Below are 12,742 nucleotides of genomic sequence, written 5' to 3'. Positions count from 1 at the left end.
TCCGACACTCTCCCCAGTTCGATCCCATCCTACTGTTCTGGTGTGATTTCCACTTACCCACCACCTACCTTGGGCTTCAGCAAGTTGGGTCTAATTGTTGTTTCCTGAAAACACTCTGAGTTGTCCCTGTTCCAGGCCTGTTCCCTCTGGGGGAGGGCTGTGCGTGTCCGACATCCCCAGAGCGCCCATCACAACTGCCCAAGTCCCCGCCTCCTCCAGGTGCCCTTCACGGTTCTCCTGCTCACAGGGGACCTCCCCAAGCAGCGCTTGTTCCCTGAGAATCGGCAAGCTTGAGCCTTGTTTAGAGCATTCTGCACGGTCTGGCTTCTTTAGGCTTGTGTGTGTGTGTGTGTCCATCCATCACTAGATGCTAATAGAAGGCAGGGCAGAAATATTAAAAAAAAATCCTTTTATCCCTTGTAAGAGGAAGTTTAATAACCAGCAGGTGCTCAGATCTCTCAGGTTGAATTAGTCGTCTATTGCTGCATAACAAATTACCACAAAGGTAGTGGCTTAAAACAACACTCGTTTACTATCTCACCGCTTCTGTAGGTCAGAAGCTTGGGCACAGTGTGGCTGGAGTCCCTGCTCCGATCTCACAGGGCTAAAATCAGGTGTTAGTTGGGGCTGCCTTCTCTCCCGGGGTGCCAGGCCCTCTCCCAAGCTCATTTTCTGTGTTGTTGGTAGAACTCACCTCCTGCGGTTGTAGGACTGAGGTTCTGCTCTTCCTGCTGGCTAGTTGGGGGTTGCTCTCAGCTCCCAGACGCCACTCTCAGGCTCTTGCCACAGGGTCTCATCCATCGTCAAAGCCAGCAGGAGAATTTCTCTTGCACTGGGTTTCTCTCAGGCTTCCCATCCCTGACTTCCTCATCTCTGACCTCCAGGCCCAGGTTTAAAGGACTCATGATTAGGTCAGGAGAATCTCTTGCCGTATGTTTTGCCATAACATAATCCTGGGATTGACACACAGGTTCCACCCACACTCAGAAGGGAGGGGATTACTTCAGGGTGGGGATAATTAGGGTCATCTTAGAATTCGGCTGACCACACAAACGTTAATTAAAGACAGCTCACTCGTATACTTAGGAGGGACGGAAAGACCTGGTTAGTTTTAAACAACAGTTGATTGTGTTGAACATGCACGGCTGCAGTTAGCAAAGCTTAAAGTTTTTGTTCTAGGGAAGATTTTTTTTAACTCCTTAGTTCTCGGTTTCTCCTCTTGCTTCCTTAGCTGGCCTGGACTCTGGTACTGTATACTCACTATTTCTAGATCTCGGATAGTCATCTTGTACTCCTTTGTATCATCAGTGCACTTTTACTTACAAGTGAACTAAAACCCAATCCAAAATGATCTAAGCAAAAAGAGAGTTTATTGTAGAAGTTCAGGAATATACTGCTTTCAGGCATGGCTTGATCCAGGGGCACACATTCTGTTACCAGGAAGCAGTTTCTCTCCATCTCCTCCTTTGGCTGCACTCTCCTCCACGTTTGTTCCATTCTCCCTGTGGTCACAGAATGGCTACAGGGGCTCTGGATCTTATACCCTATCAGATTCAAGTTTGGTAGAGGATTCAAGTCCAGAAGTCATCAAAGTCTTATGGACTCTCTCTGGCTCTGATGGAGTCACCTGTGCATCTCTGATCCAGTCAGAGAGCTCAGGAGATGAGCGGCTCCGAGAGACCAGAATGTGATGATAGTTAGCTTTCAAAAACATCTAGACTGAGGTGGGCGCGGTGGTGATGCATTTTCCAGATGAAAATTGGTTGCTTTCTCTAAAGTAGAGTAAATGGATGCTAGGTAACCCTAGGGAGCAAATATTCATTTATCCCTCTGCGAACAGTGCCTGGACTGCTCACTGAGCCTGTTGCCACTCAGGCCCGCGGCATTCCGGCTCCTATTCCGACACTGCAGGCAGCTCCGGCATCTGGGACAGGCGCCGGCCTGGGAAGTCCCTCTCTCTCCCCTGACCCGCCTAGTGCCCTACCCCACTCGGTCCTGTCAGCCACGCCCGTTTGAGTGCTCAGCTGTTTCAACAGCTGGTTCCTCTAACAACCTTTCCTTATTACCCAGATCCAAACCCAGAAGCAAAACAGAAGTTTGTTTTGAAGTCCAGGGTGCAAGATGACCAGCTGAGTTCAGACGTGATGGAGGATGGAGGGTGTGGGAGACTCTTATTAAGGCCCCTTTGCTCTGTCGGGTGAGTACCCTCTGCTCTGGCAGTCGCTGGCCTGAGGCAGGCCTGCAGCCCGGGGCTGAGCGGCAGGGGGGAGGCTGACTGCCAGAGAGGAGGCTGATCTCCAGAGGGGAGGCTGACGCCGGTGGGGGAGGCTGACCCGGGGAGCCGGGGGGAGAGGCCCCACTTTGTTCCCCGCGGGAGCGAGCGCGGGCGAGTCCATCCCAGCGCTGCGGGGGCGGCACGGCCGGAGCTGGCCAAGGGCTGACCCTGGAGGCGGACAGAACGGAAGGGGGTCCCCAGGAGCACTGGCCGGGGCGAGCCTTCGTGTTCGGGCCACAGCCGGGGCTGGAGCGGCCGAAGCGCGCTGCGCCGTGTCGGCTCAGGAGCGAGTCGCAGCCGGGTCGGCCGGTGTCGTGGCCCAGCCCGGGCCGAGCTCGGCGGCTGCCCCGTCCCCTCTACCTGGGCTCGGACAGATGCCCCGAGAACACGCCTGCTGGCCGGACGACATTCCCACAGGGCACATGCAACTGGACAACAGAGCTCGCAAACGCTAATTAGGCGCCAACCCTGAGGGTCAGGCTTCGTGCACGGGACAGCCAGGGGACAGGCTGAGTCCCCGGGCCCCCTGGCCTGGCCCGGGCGGAGCTGACGCGGGGGTGGCAGCCGCGCCGAGGGTCCCGGGTGGGCCTCAAGCCCCCTCCACCCGCGGCTGCGGAGCCGCCCTCCCGAGTCGGCTTGTTTCCAGGGCCTCCAAGAAGGAAGGGCTGCTGGCGCTTGAAGCTGGATTGTTTCAAGTAACCGGTGCGTCAGGCTGACAGTGAAGAAGGCAAAATATGGATGCTTCTCCTTCAACTTTAGGCCCTAAAGAGACTGGTCACCCACAGCGGACAGGTTTTCCGCTCTCACTCCGGGAAGGAGGACATGGGGGAGGTGATGGAGGCTGGATCCGAACTCTCAGGGTCCAGGAGATTTTGCCCAGGGACTTGTCCAATGAGGACAGCAGGAACATTGAGAGAATGGGACTTTTAGCTCTAAAATCTGGGGATTTCCCTAGTCTTCCCTGGGCGGGAGCAGCCAGCTTCAGCTGAAGGACCATTTCAGCAGGGTCAGAGCATGCGCGGCCGGGAGGGGTGAGGCTCTCAGTTCTGCTGGCCGGCCTACGCTGGAGGCATCTCAGATTGTGCCCAGGAGCCCGCCAGCAGTGGCCTTGGAGAGCGCTCAGATCTTGGGTATAGGGCCACAGCTTTGCCTTTTAGCCACATCTCTCTAGCTACTGAAAAATGCGAGAATATCAACGAGGAACATCTTACAGAGCTGCCTGTGGTCCTCTTGCCAGAGAACCAATATGGTTGTGAAAGAGGGTCACATCTGGGGGGTACAAATATGAATTTTTTAATGGTGTTTCAAGGAGTATCTTGGAATCTTACAGAAAGCAACACATCGGATGATTGATTCAGTCATTTAAAGTGCATTAACAGGAGGCCCGTCAGACTCAGATGTCTGAGTGTCCCATTCAGTGAAGAGATCCCACGCAGGCGGCCTATGTTAAACTTCTGTGCATCCCTGTGTGAGCACAGTGCATGACGTGGGACAGCAATGTTATTTTTTTGTTCTGTTTTTGGTTGGGTAATGAGATGAGCAAGGAATTAAAATTCCATGATTGCTTCTGGTTCTGACCTACACTGCCCATTTGGGAAATAATTTGTTGTCTTTAACCCATCATGTGACTTCTTTTGTTTTTAATCAATAGAATCAAATGGATTTTATAAAACTAATGGAAAAATTTCCAATAAGACCAGGCCACAAGGAAGTTTCCAGAAATGTCAGGTCATTGCAGCTCTGTCCCCTCGACTAAGGGCACGAGATCAGGCTACCCTCAGGGGCTCTGCCTGCTTGAACAGCATTGCTCAGAAACGAACTATTACTCTGGCTTAAATGTAACGGAGTTAGACTTTGTATCTGTGACATCGCAAGCACACAGATTGACATTTGGGTAATTGTCAGCCATCGAGACGTTTCGTTTGCATCACACAAAATAATCATCTCCACTGAGTCATCCAGGATTTGAGTAGTTTGATGTCATGTCAGTGCAGCCTTTATTGAGGCCTCTTATTACATTTTAATGAAGAAAAGGCCCCCAGCTTTGAAATATCTGGGGGAGTTGATCTCCTTGTGTTCCCCTGGGGACTGAGGATGCGATCCCGGAGAGCAGAGCCTACTTGGGAAACCTGCTAATTCTGCTCTGCAGAGAAGGCTGGGGGAGAAGAGAATGCATTTCTTTTTGCTACCTAAAGGTTTATTTGCTGGTATTGCTTTGGGAAATGGGATGACTGTGTGCCTGGGTTATGGTTGACGGAATAAAGCATCATTTTACACCATATCTGAGAAAGAAATAACTTCGGAACCCACATAAAAATAATAAAGTGGGCCAGCTCCCTCTGGGAACCTTCTCTGTCTGTCCCTGGAAACCCGCTTCCATTGATATATACAGGTAGTGCCTGACGTTACTTTATAGTCATGTGCCTGTCAACCCTGGGTTTATAAATACATCCCCAGGCTTCCTCGCAGTTGCATAAGGCGATGAAAAGAGTTTCACCTGTAATGCTGTATATCCAGTTGGACGAATTTTTAAAAAACATAGCACTCTCTGCTGAGTTGTAAACTGTTTCACAAGGTGGAGGCTGTTTCGAATGGGCTTCCTGGTGTCAGGGCTCCGTCAGGGGCAGGACCAGCCAGTCTGAAGCAGCCTTCAGATGACTCTGGAATAATCAGGGTTTCTGGGATCAGTTCTGTGCTGCTGAGTTAGTTCTTGCCTGCCCATTTATGTCACTCTTTTTCTTTATGACTTTGAGGTGAATCTTTTTCCTGAATCCTTGGCCCCAAATTGTGAAAAAAGAATAAAATACCTATCCCCAACTTGAACTTGAAAGGAATGGCTCCAGTAAGTGCAGCCACTGTGGTCAGCTCCCCCCGTGTTTTAACTCATGCCATCCTCATAGCGACCCCCGTGAGGCAGGTCTTGTCATTTTTCTCACTGTGCGGGTGAGGGAGTTGAGGCACCTAGAGGAGAGATCACTTGCCCCAGAGCACACGGTTGAGACGAGAGCCCAGGCAGTCCAGCTCCAGAACCTGGGCTCCTCACAAGCCCGTGCTGTGCCCTCCTTTAAGAGCCATTGCTTATGTGTGCCTGGGACCCTTAGAGCCACAGGACCAAGGATGCTTCTGGGTTATGCTGCTATGTTGCCTTTCTGCAGCACCCTCAAACGGCAATTTTATTAAAATTAAAAAACAAGCGAAAAAACAAAAAAGCGAACCACGGAGATAGAGCCATCTCAAGTCTCCTATTCGCTTTACATCGGCTGAATTGAGCCTTGGTTGCTCCACACACTGTCACTGAGCAAAGGTCTTTGCAAAGCTCTTGTGGTTTACTTTGGTCGAGAGACGGAACGACGCCTCTTCCTGGCTCAGAAAGCTTTCCTAGACCCACGACAGCCCTACCTAATAAGGGAAGTGCAATTATAAACTCTGAGATGCTAAAAATGTAGGAGGGGTGAGTGTAGGAAGGGATTTCACTCTTCTTTCCAGGCCGATCGCTCAAGCTCTTACTGTATAAAATGTTTAAGTAGGGAGCATCCCCACAAGACCATCCGGTTGATTTCTAACCCTAGCCTGGAAATCCAGCACACAGAGCTGGAGGGCTTGCCTCTTGGCAGCAGGACGACTTTGAGGAAGTTATTTAACTTCTGTAAGCATCAACTTCCTTCTCTAGAAAATGGGGATAATGTTAATACCTGCCTCATAGTTTTCTTAAGAGGAAATATGCAAAGAAGCACTTAGCACTCTACCAGGAATATAGTACACACTCGAGAAATTGTTATTATTAAGGTCATATCATCTTTGTTCAAATATTTTCAGTGATGGGGAGCTAACTACCTCACAGAGCAGCTTGTTGGAAAGCTCTAGTTCAAAGAATCTGAGAATTTGAGATAGGAGTGACCAATTAGTTCAATCTCACTAGTTCACAGGCAAGAAATCTAAGGCAGGGGAAGATTAAAAAATTTATCCAAGGACATTGCACTAGTCAAGGGCAGAATCAATGCTGGAACTTCAGAGCTCCTGACGTCCATGTCCCTGTCCTTTCCTTTCTCGAATTGTGTCAGAGTCCACTTCCTGTGATTTTTCCATCTGGGTCCTGTTTTCTCCCTGTCATGGCCTCTGGCGATAAATACTGGACCCTTTTAAAACATGAGAGCTGGAGTGAGATTTCCCATTGTCCATTATCAGACTTTAATAAACACTAGAATTCTTGTCCTCTTCTTGGCACTTGTAAGTACTCCACAGAGAGATTACAGAACAGGAAAAGCTGCCGTTTATAAACATGGCATGGCTGAGCTATTTCCTATATTTCCTTTCCATGTTCTGTTAAAGAGTGGTCATGGCACACGGCTATCCCTATTCTCTTACCTGGTCTTATTACAAGTGACATTTTATTCATCATTCAGTCTGTCCATTTGTTGCTCAGAATGAGTCTCTACTCTTTGCCAAGATACTGTGGATACGCCAACAAGAAGACATGCTCTCTGCTCTCCAGATGCTAATGGAGAAGTGGAAGGACAGATCCGTAAATGGTGATAACTGGGCAGTAATTAATACAATGGAGACAGATGCATGGTTCTCTGGAAGCATAAAGGAAGGAGTTTTAATCTGTGTTGGGTTGGGAGTGCTGGTAAGGGTGAGGGTGGACCCAGGAAAGAGTCGGCTGAGGAGGTGATCTGTGGCTGTAAGGAGGTAAGTGATGCCATTACTGTGACAGACACTGGCTGGTCGTTCAGGAATCTGTCTCTCCTTCTTCCTGGGCATACCAGCCCTCCTTGTGGTCAGGAGGCGACAAAACTGAGTTTTAGCCAATAAAATGTAATGTTGACAAAAATAATCCATAACCAATCTATAACTGAAAATTTGGGTGAGTTTATTCTGAGCCAAGATGTGAGGACCATGGCCCAGGGTGTACCAAAGAAGTGGGGTGTACAGAGTGGTTATATACCGTCAAAGAGTGTGTTTCACATATGATTGAAATGTCCCTTTTCTAATAGTCATGAGACTGCTCTGTCGGAACAGCGATGGACGGACACAGCAGGTAGTAGGTCTGGTGTCCTGGTGGACACGGCAGGGTGGCAGGTCTGTTGTCTCGAGCTGGGTGGTCACAGGTGAGCATAGCAATCAGTTCCTAGCCTAGGGAGAGATGCTTATCCTTAAGGAAATGCCATGTGGGGGGAAGTTGCACCTTTATCTTAAGGGCCTTTCTTCTTGTCTTTGGGACACAGCAAATGCTTAAGCAGATATACAATGCATGCTCAACGGCCATGTCAGGCTCTTTTGGAAAAACAAAGGCCGAATTAGGTTTACACAAAATGGCTTCCTCATGTACTCCAATATATCCTATTGCTTGCCATTTTTATTTGTCAGTAAGCAGAAGTGATGTGTGCAACTTCAAGGCAGGGCCCACATGTTCTCTGACATGACGCTCTTTGTGTACTCTCTCCATCTGTTGTCTAGATGCAGACGAGGACAGTAAACTGGAAGTCAAATGCTGCAGATGGTGGGGCCACAAGATGGAAGGGGCTGGGTCCCTGGCTCAGAAGAGAGCCTCCTGCTGATCAGGAACATGTGTGTCATGAATGTAAGAAATAAATTTCTATGATGTTTGAGCCTTTACACATTTCGGTGTTAATTTTTTTTTTAAAGATTTTACTTTTTTCCTTTTTCTCCCCAAAGCCCCCCGGTACCTAGTTGTATAGTTTTCACTGTGGGTCCTTCTAGTTGTGGCATGTGGGATGCCGCCCCAGTGTGGCCCGACGAGCAGTGCCATGTCTGTGCCCAGGACTCGAACCAACGAAACACTGGGCCAACTGCAGCGGAGTTCGCGAACTTAACCACTCGGCCACAGGGCCAGCCCCTTGGTGTTAATTTTTTGTTGTTGAAGCAGTCGGTGTTACCTATACTACTGCAATGACTAAACTTTATTTACACCATATTGAAACCCACCAAACTAGCCAAGCCAGTCTGACAAAGACACAACTGGTAACCCTGGCTCTTAGTCTACCAGACAATGAGCTGACTTAGGAGCTGGACTCACAATATGTTCCTTTCCTGGAAAATTCCATTTGAGATATATTTGGCCCCTTATCCTTAAAGAAATCATCTTAGCCCTGATTGAAATGTTCCTGTTTCTCATAGATAACATGGCTTACTCTACAGCTGGTGGCTGCTGCTAAAAATCTACAGCTTGCTTTTTTTTTCCTGAGCAAAATGAAAGGAACAAGAAGCACCTTTACTCCTTATAAGGAGAAGGGAAAGAGGACTGGCAGCTCATGGGTGAGTACAACGACGGAAGAGTATTTTATCTCCTGTCAGTGTGATTTTTCAGGGTGTTTCCTCCAGTTAGCTAGGTTTTCCATATCTCTAACTTGATATTAATCAGATTGCATCATATTTCATTACATTTTTATTTTCACTTTTGACAGTTCTGGCACAAAATGGTGCATGGACTTCAATCAAATATGGAATAAATAAAATAATGACACAATCGAATAAAGAATAAACTGGAGAATTTGAAAGAAAAAAGAAAGATGTCTGGCTGTTGACATTCCTATGGCACATACATACACAACACACTTTCTACCTATTCATTTATGCATCTCTATCAGTCACCTATCACTAAATAACAAATGATTCCCAAACCTGGTGGCTTACAGTCTCAGCCATTCGTTACCTCGCCATGTTTCTGGAGGTCAAGAATCTGGGAATGGCTTAGCTGGATGATTCTGGCTCAGGGTCTCTCATGAGGTTTCAGTCAACATGTTGGCCAGGGACCATCATCTGAAAGCTTGATTGTGGCTGGGGGATCCACTTCCAAGATGGCTCATGCACATGGCTGTTGGCTAGAGGCCTTGGTTCCTCAGAATGTGGGCCTTGCCGTAGGGCCGCTCACCACACGTCAGCTCACTTCCCCCGGCGTGAGAGTCAAGAGAGAATGAGGAAGGAGGAAACCACTGTGCCTTTTATGACCCAGCCCCGGAAATCATACACCATCATTTCTGCTTTATTCTCTGGATTAGAAGTGAGTCACTAATTTGAGTCTGACCCACTTTCAAAGGGGCAGGAATTAAGTTCCAATTCTTGAAAAGAAGAGCATCAAAGAATTCGTAGATGTATGTTAAAATCACCACAGTACCCAATAAGACATACTTCATTTCATCGCACTTTGCAGATGTCATGTTTTTTACAAATTGAAGGTTTGTGGCAACCCTGCATCGAGCGAGTCTCTCAGCACCATTTTTCCGACAGCATTTGCTCACTTCATGTCTCTGTGTCACATTTTGTTAATTCTCACAATATTTCAAACTTTTTCATTATTATTATACTTGTTATGGTGATCTGTGATCAGTGATCTCTGGTGTTACTCTTATCATTGTTTCTCAGGTGCCATGAACTGTGCCCATATGAGATGGTGGACTTAATCCATAAATGTGTGTGTGCTGACTGTTCTGCTGACCAGCTGTTTCTCTGTCTCTCTCCCTCTCCTGAGACTTTGCTTTTCCCTGACGCACAATAACCTTACAGTTGCCTCTAAGTGTTCAAGTGAAAGGAGAAGCCACACATCTCGCACTCTAAATCAAAATCTAGAAATGATTAAGCTTAGAGGGGAAGGCATGTCAAAAGCCAAGAAAGGCTGAAAGCTAGACCTCCTGTGCCAAACAATTAGCTAAGATGTGAATGCAAAGGAAAAGTTCTTGAAGGAAATTAAAAGTGCTACCCTGGTGAACACACGAATGATAAGAAAGTGAAACAGCCTTGTTGCTGATATGGAGAAAGTTTTAGTGGTCTGGATAGAAGAGCAAAGCAGCCACGACATTCCCTTAAACCGAAGCCTACTACAGAGAAAGGCCCTAACTCTCCCCAATTCTATGAAGGCTGAGAGAGTTGAGGAAGCTGTAGAAGAAAAGTCTGAAGCTGGCAGAGGTTGGTTCATGAGGTTTCAGGAAAGAAGCGTCTCCATAACGTAAAGTGCAGATGAAGCAGCAAGTGCCGATGGAGGAGCTGCAGCAAGTTCTCCAGAAGATCTAGCTGAGATCACTAATGAACATGGCTGCACTAAACAACAGATTTCCCAGGCAGATGAAATAGCCTTGTATTGGAAGAAGATACCATCCAGAACTGTCATAGCTAGAGAGGAGAAATCAATGCCTGGCTTCAAAGCTTCTAAGGACAGGCTGACTTTCTTGTCAAGGGCTAATGTAGCTGGTGACTTTAAGTTGAAGCCAATGCTCATTTACCATTTCAAAAATCCTAGGGCCCTTAAGAATTATTCTAAATCTACTCTGCCTGTGTTCTATAAATACAACAAAGACTGGATGATAGCACATCTGTTTACAACATGGTTTAAGGAATATTGTAAGCCCAATGTTGAGATTTACTGCTCAGAAAAAAAGATTCCTTCCAAAATATTGCTGCTTATTGACAATGTGTCTGGTTACTCAAAAGCTCTGATGGAGATGTACAATGAGATTAATGTCATTTTCGTGGCTGCTAACACAGCATCCATTCTGCAGCCCAGGGATCAAGGAGTAATTTTCCCTTTCAAATCTTATTATTTAAGAAATACATTTCATAAGATTATAGCTGCCATAGATAATGATTTTTCTGATGGATCTAGGCAAAGTCAACTGAAAACCTTCTGGAAAAGATTCACCATTCTACATGCCATTAAGAACATTCATGATTCATGGGAAGAGGTCAAAATATCAACACTAACAGGAGTTTGGAAGAAGTTGGTTCCAACCCTCATGGATGACTTTGAGGGGTTCAAGACTTCAGTGGAGGAAGTAACTGAGGAATGGGTGGAAAGAACAACAGAAAGAGAATTAGAAATGGAGCTTGAAGATGTCACTGAATTGCTGCAATCCCATGGTAAAACTTTAATGGATGAGGAGTTGCTTCTTATGGATGAGCAAAGAAAGTGGTTTCTTGAGATGGAACCTACTCCTGGTGAAGATGCTGTGAAGATTGTTGAAATGACAACAAAGGATTTAGGGTATTATATAAGTTTAGTTGATAATGCAAGGGCAAGGTTTAAGAGGATTAATCTCAATTTTGAAAGAAGTTCTTTTGTGGGTAAAATGCTATCAAACAGCATTGCATGCTATAGAGAAATCATTCATGAATTGACTCAAAGAGTCAATTGACGCCACAATCTTCACTGTTGTCTTATATTAAGAAATTGCCACAGACACCCCAACCTTCAGCAACCACCACCCTGATCAGTCAGCTGCCATCAACATCAAGGCAAGACACTCTGCCAGCAAAAAGATTATGACTCGCTGAAGGCTCAGATGATGGTTAGCATTTTTAGCAATAATGTAATTTTTAATTAAGGTATGTACATTTTTTTAGACATAAGAATCTTAATAGACTACAATATAGTGTAAACATAACTTTTATATACACCTGGAAACCAAAAAATTTGCGTGACTTGCTTTATTGTGAAATCTGCCTTACTGCAATGGACTAGAACTGAACCCAAAATATCTCTGAGGTATGCCTGTATTTATATAGTACCTTCTTTGTACCAGGCACCCTTTGAGGCACTGGAGATCCAGGAGTAAAGAAACAATGAGTACTTCAATAGAATGTCTGCCATGGACTTTAGCAATTGACGTTACTGGATCAGCTTGGAGACATTTTTCCAGCCCTTTTCTCCACTATAGACTGTAATATCACACAGCCAACCAGTTATCCTTGCTGATAGTGTCTACTATGTCTTGGACAGTGCAAAGATGGAGAATATTATGTACGGAATGTCTAGTTGAGGATACATCACCCTTATTTTCTACCTGATATTTCCCATTCATAAATACACACATTTAGATGTTCTTCATATTGTGTTCTGATGATCATCAAAGAGACCTTTGTGCAAACAAAGATTTACAGTTTTTTTTCTCACAAATTGTGTTTTCTCCCAAACATCCCTCTTGATAAGTCATAGATAGAGTAAGAAGAGGAAAATGAACTGAAGAAAGTTAACATAACTTTCATGACATCAACACAGTGAGTCATATATGAGTCACAATAATAATAACTGCCTAAAAAATTATGTACTCATTGTGGCGTGGATTAATTCAAGTGGCTGCCTCCAAGTGACTCCCTCTGATAAATGGATAAATGGAGGTGACCTTGGGTAACGCTGTATGTGCCAATTCTGACTTCAGGGAAGCAATGCCTTACAATTCCAAGAGCCAATTCTGGATCACCTTGCATCCCTGAGCAGGTTGGACTGGCTGCGGCACCCACTGAAGACTCTTAGAATCACAAGTCAGAGGTGGAAAGGGCCCCGGATGTACAATTATCCAACATCTCCATTTTACCATTGTAGGGACTGAGGCTTAGCGAAGAAAGTGGACTTGCCCTGGATCATCCAGTGGTTGGTGGCAGTTATGAGATTACAACCCAGATTTTTTGGTTCCAATCCTGATTTTTTTCACTAGAGTCCATTTTCCTCTTGCAGTA

At 46.2% G+C, this 12,742-nt stretch overlaps 1 long non-coding RNA gene across 1 annotated transcript; it reads left to right on the top strand.

Moving 5' to 3' along the window:
* The first annotated feature begins 2,056 nt into the window (after positions 1–2,056).
* Positions 2,057–9,624, top strand: LOC123282320 (uncharacterized). Its single transcript, XR_006522391.2, has 4 exons — positions 2,057–2,197; positions 7,733–7,856; positions 8,414–8,551; positions 8,701–9,624. It is a non-coding gene; the product is annotated as an uncharacterized lncRNA (long non-coding RNA).
* The last annotated feature ends 3,118 nt before the right edge of the window (positions 9,625–12,742 follow it).

This window comes from Equus asinus, chromosome 30, assembly GCF_041296235.1.
Source record: "Equus asinus isolate D_3611 breed Donkey chromosome 30, EquAss-T2T_v2, whole genome shotgun sequence".
In the NCBI taxonomy this organism is placed as follows: Eukaryota; Metazoa; Chordata; class Mammalia; order Perissodactyla; family Equidae; genus Equus; species Equus asinus.
Note: the sequence above shows the minus strand (reverse complement) of the source record. Positions and strands in the feature narration are given on the sequence as shown.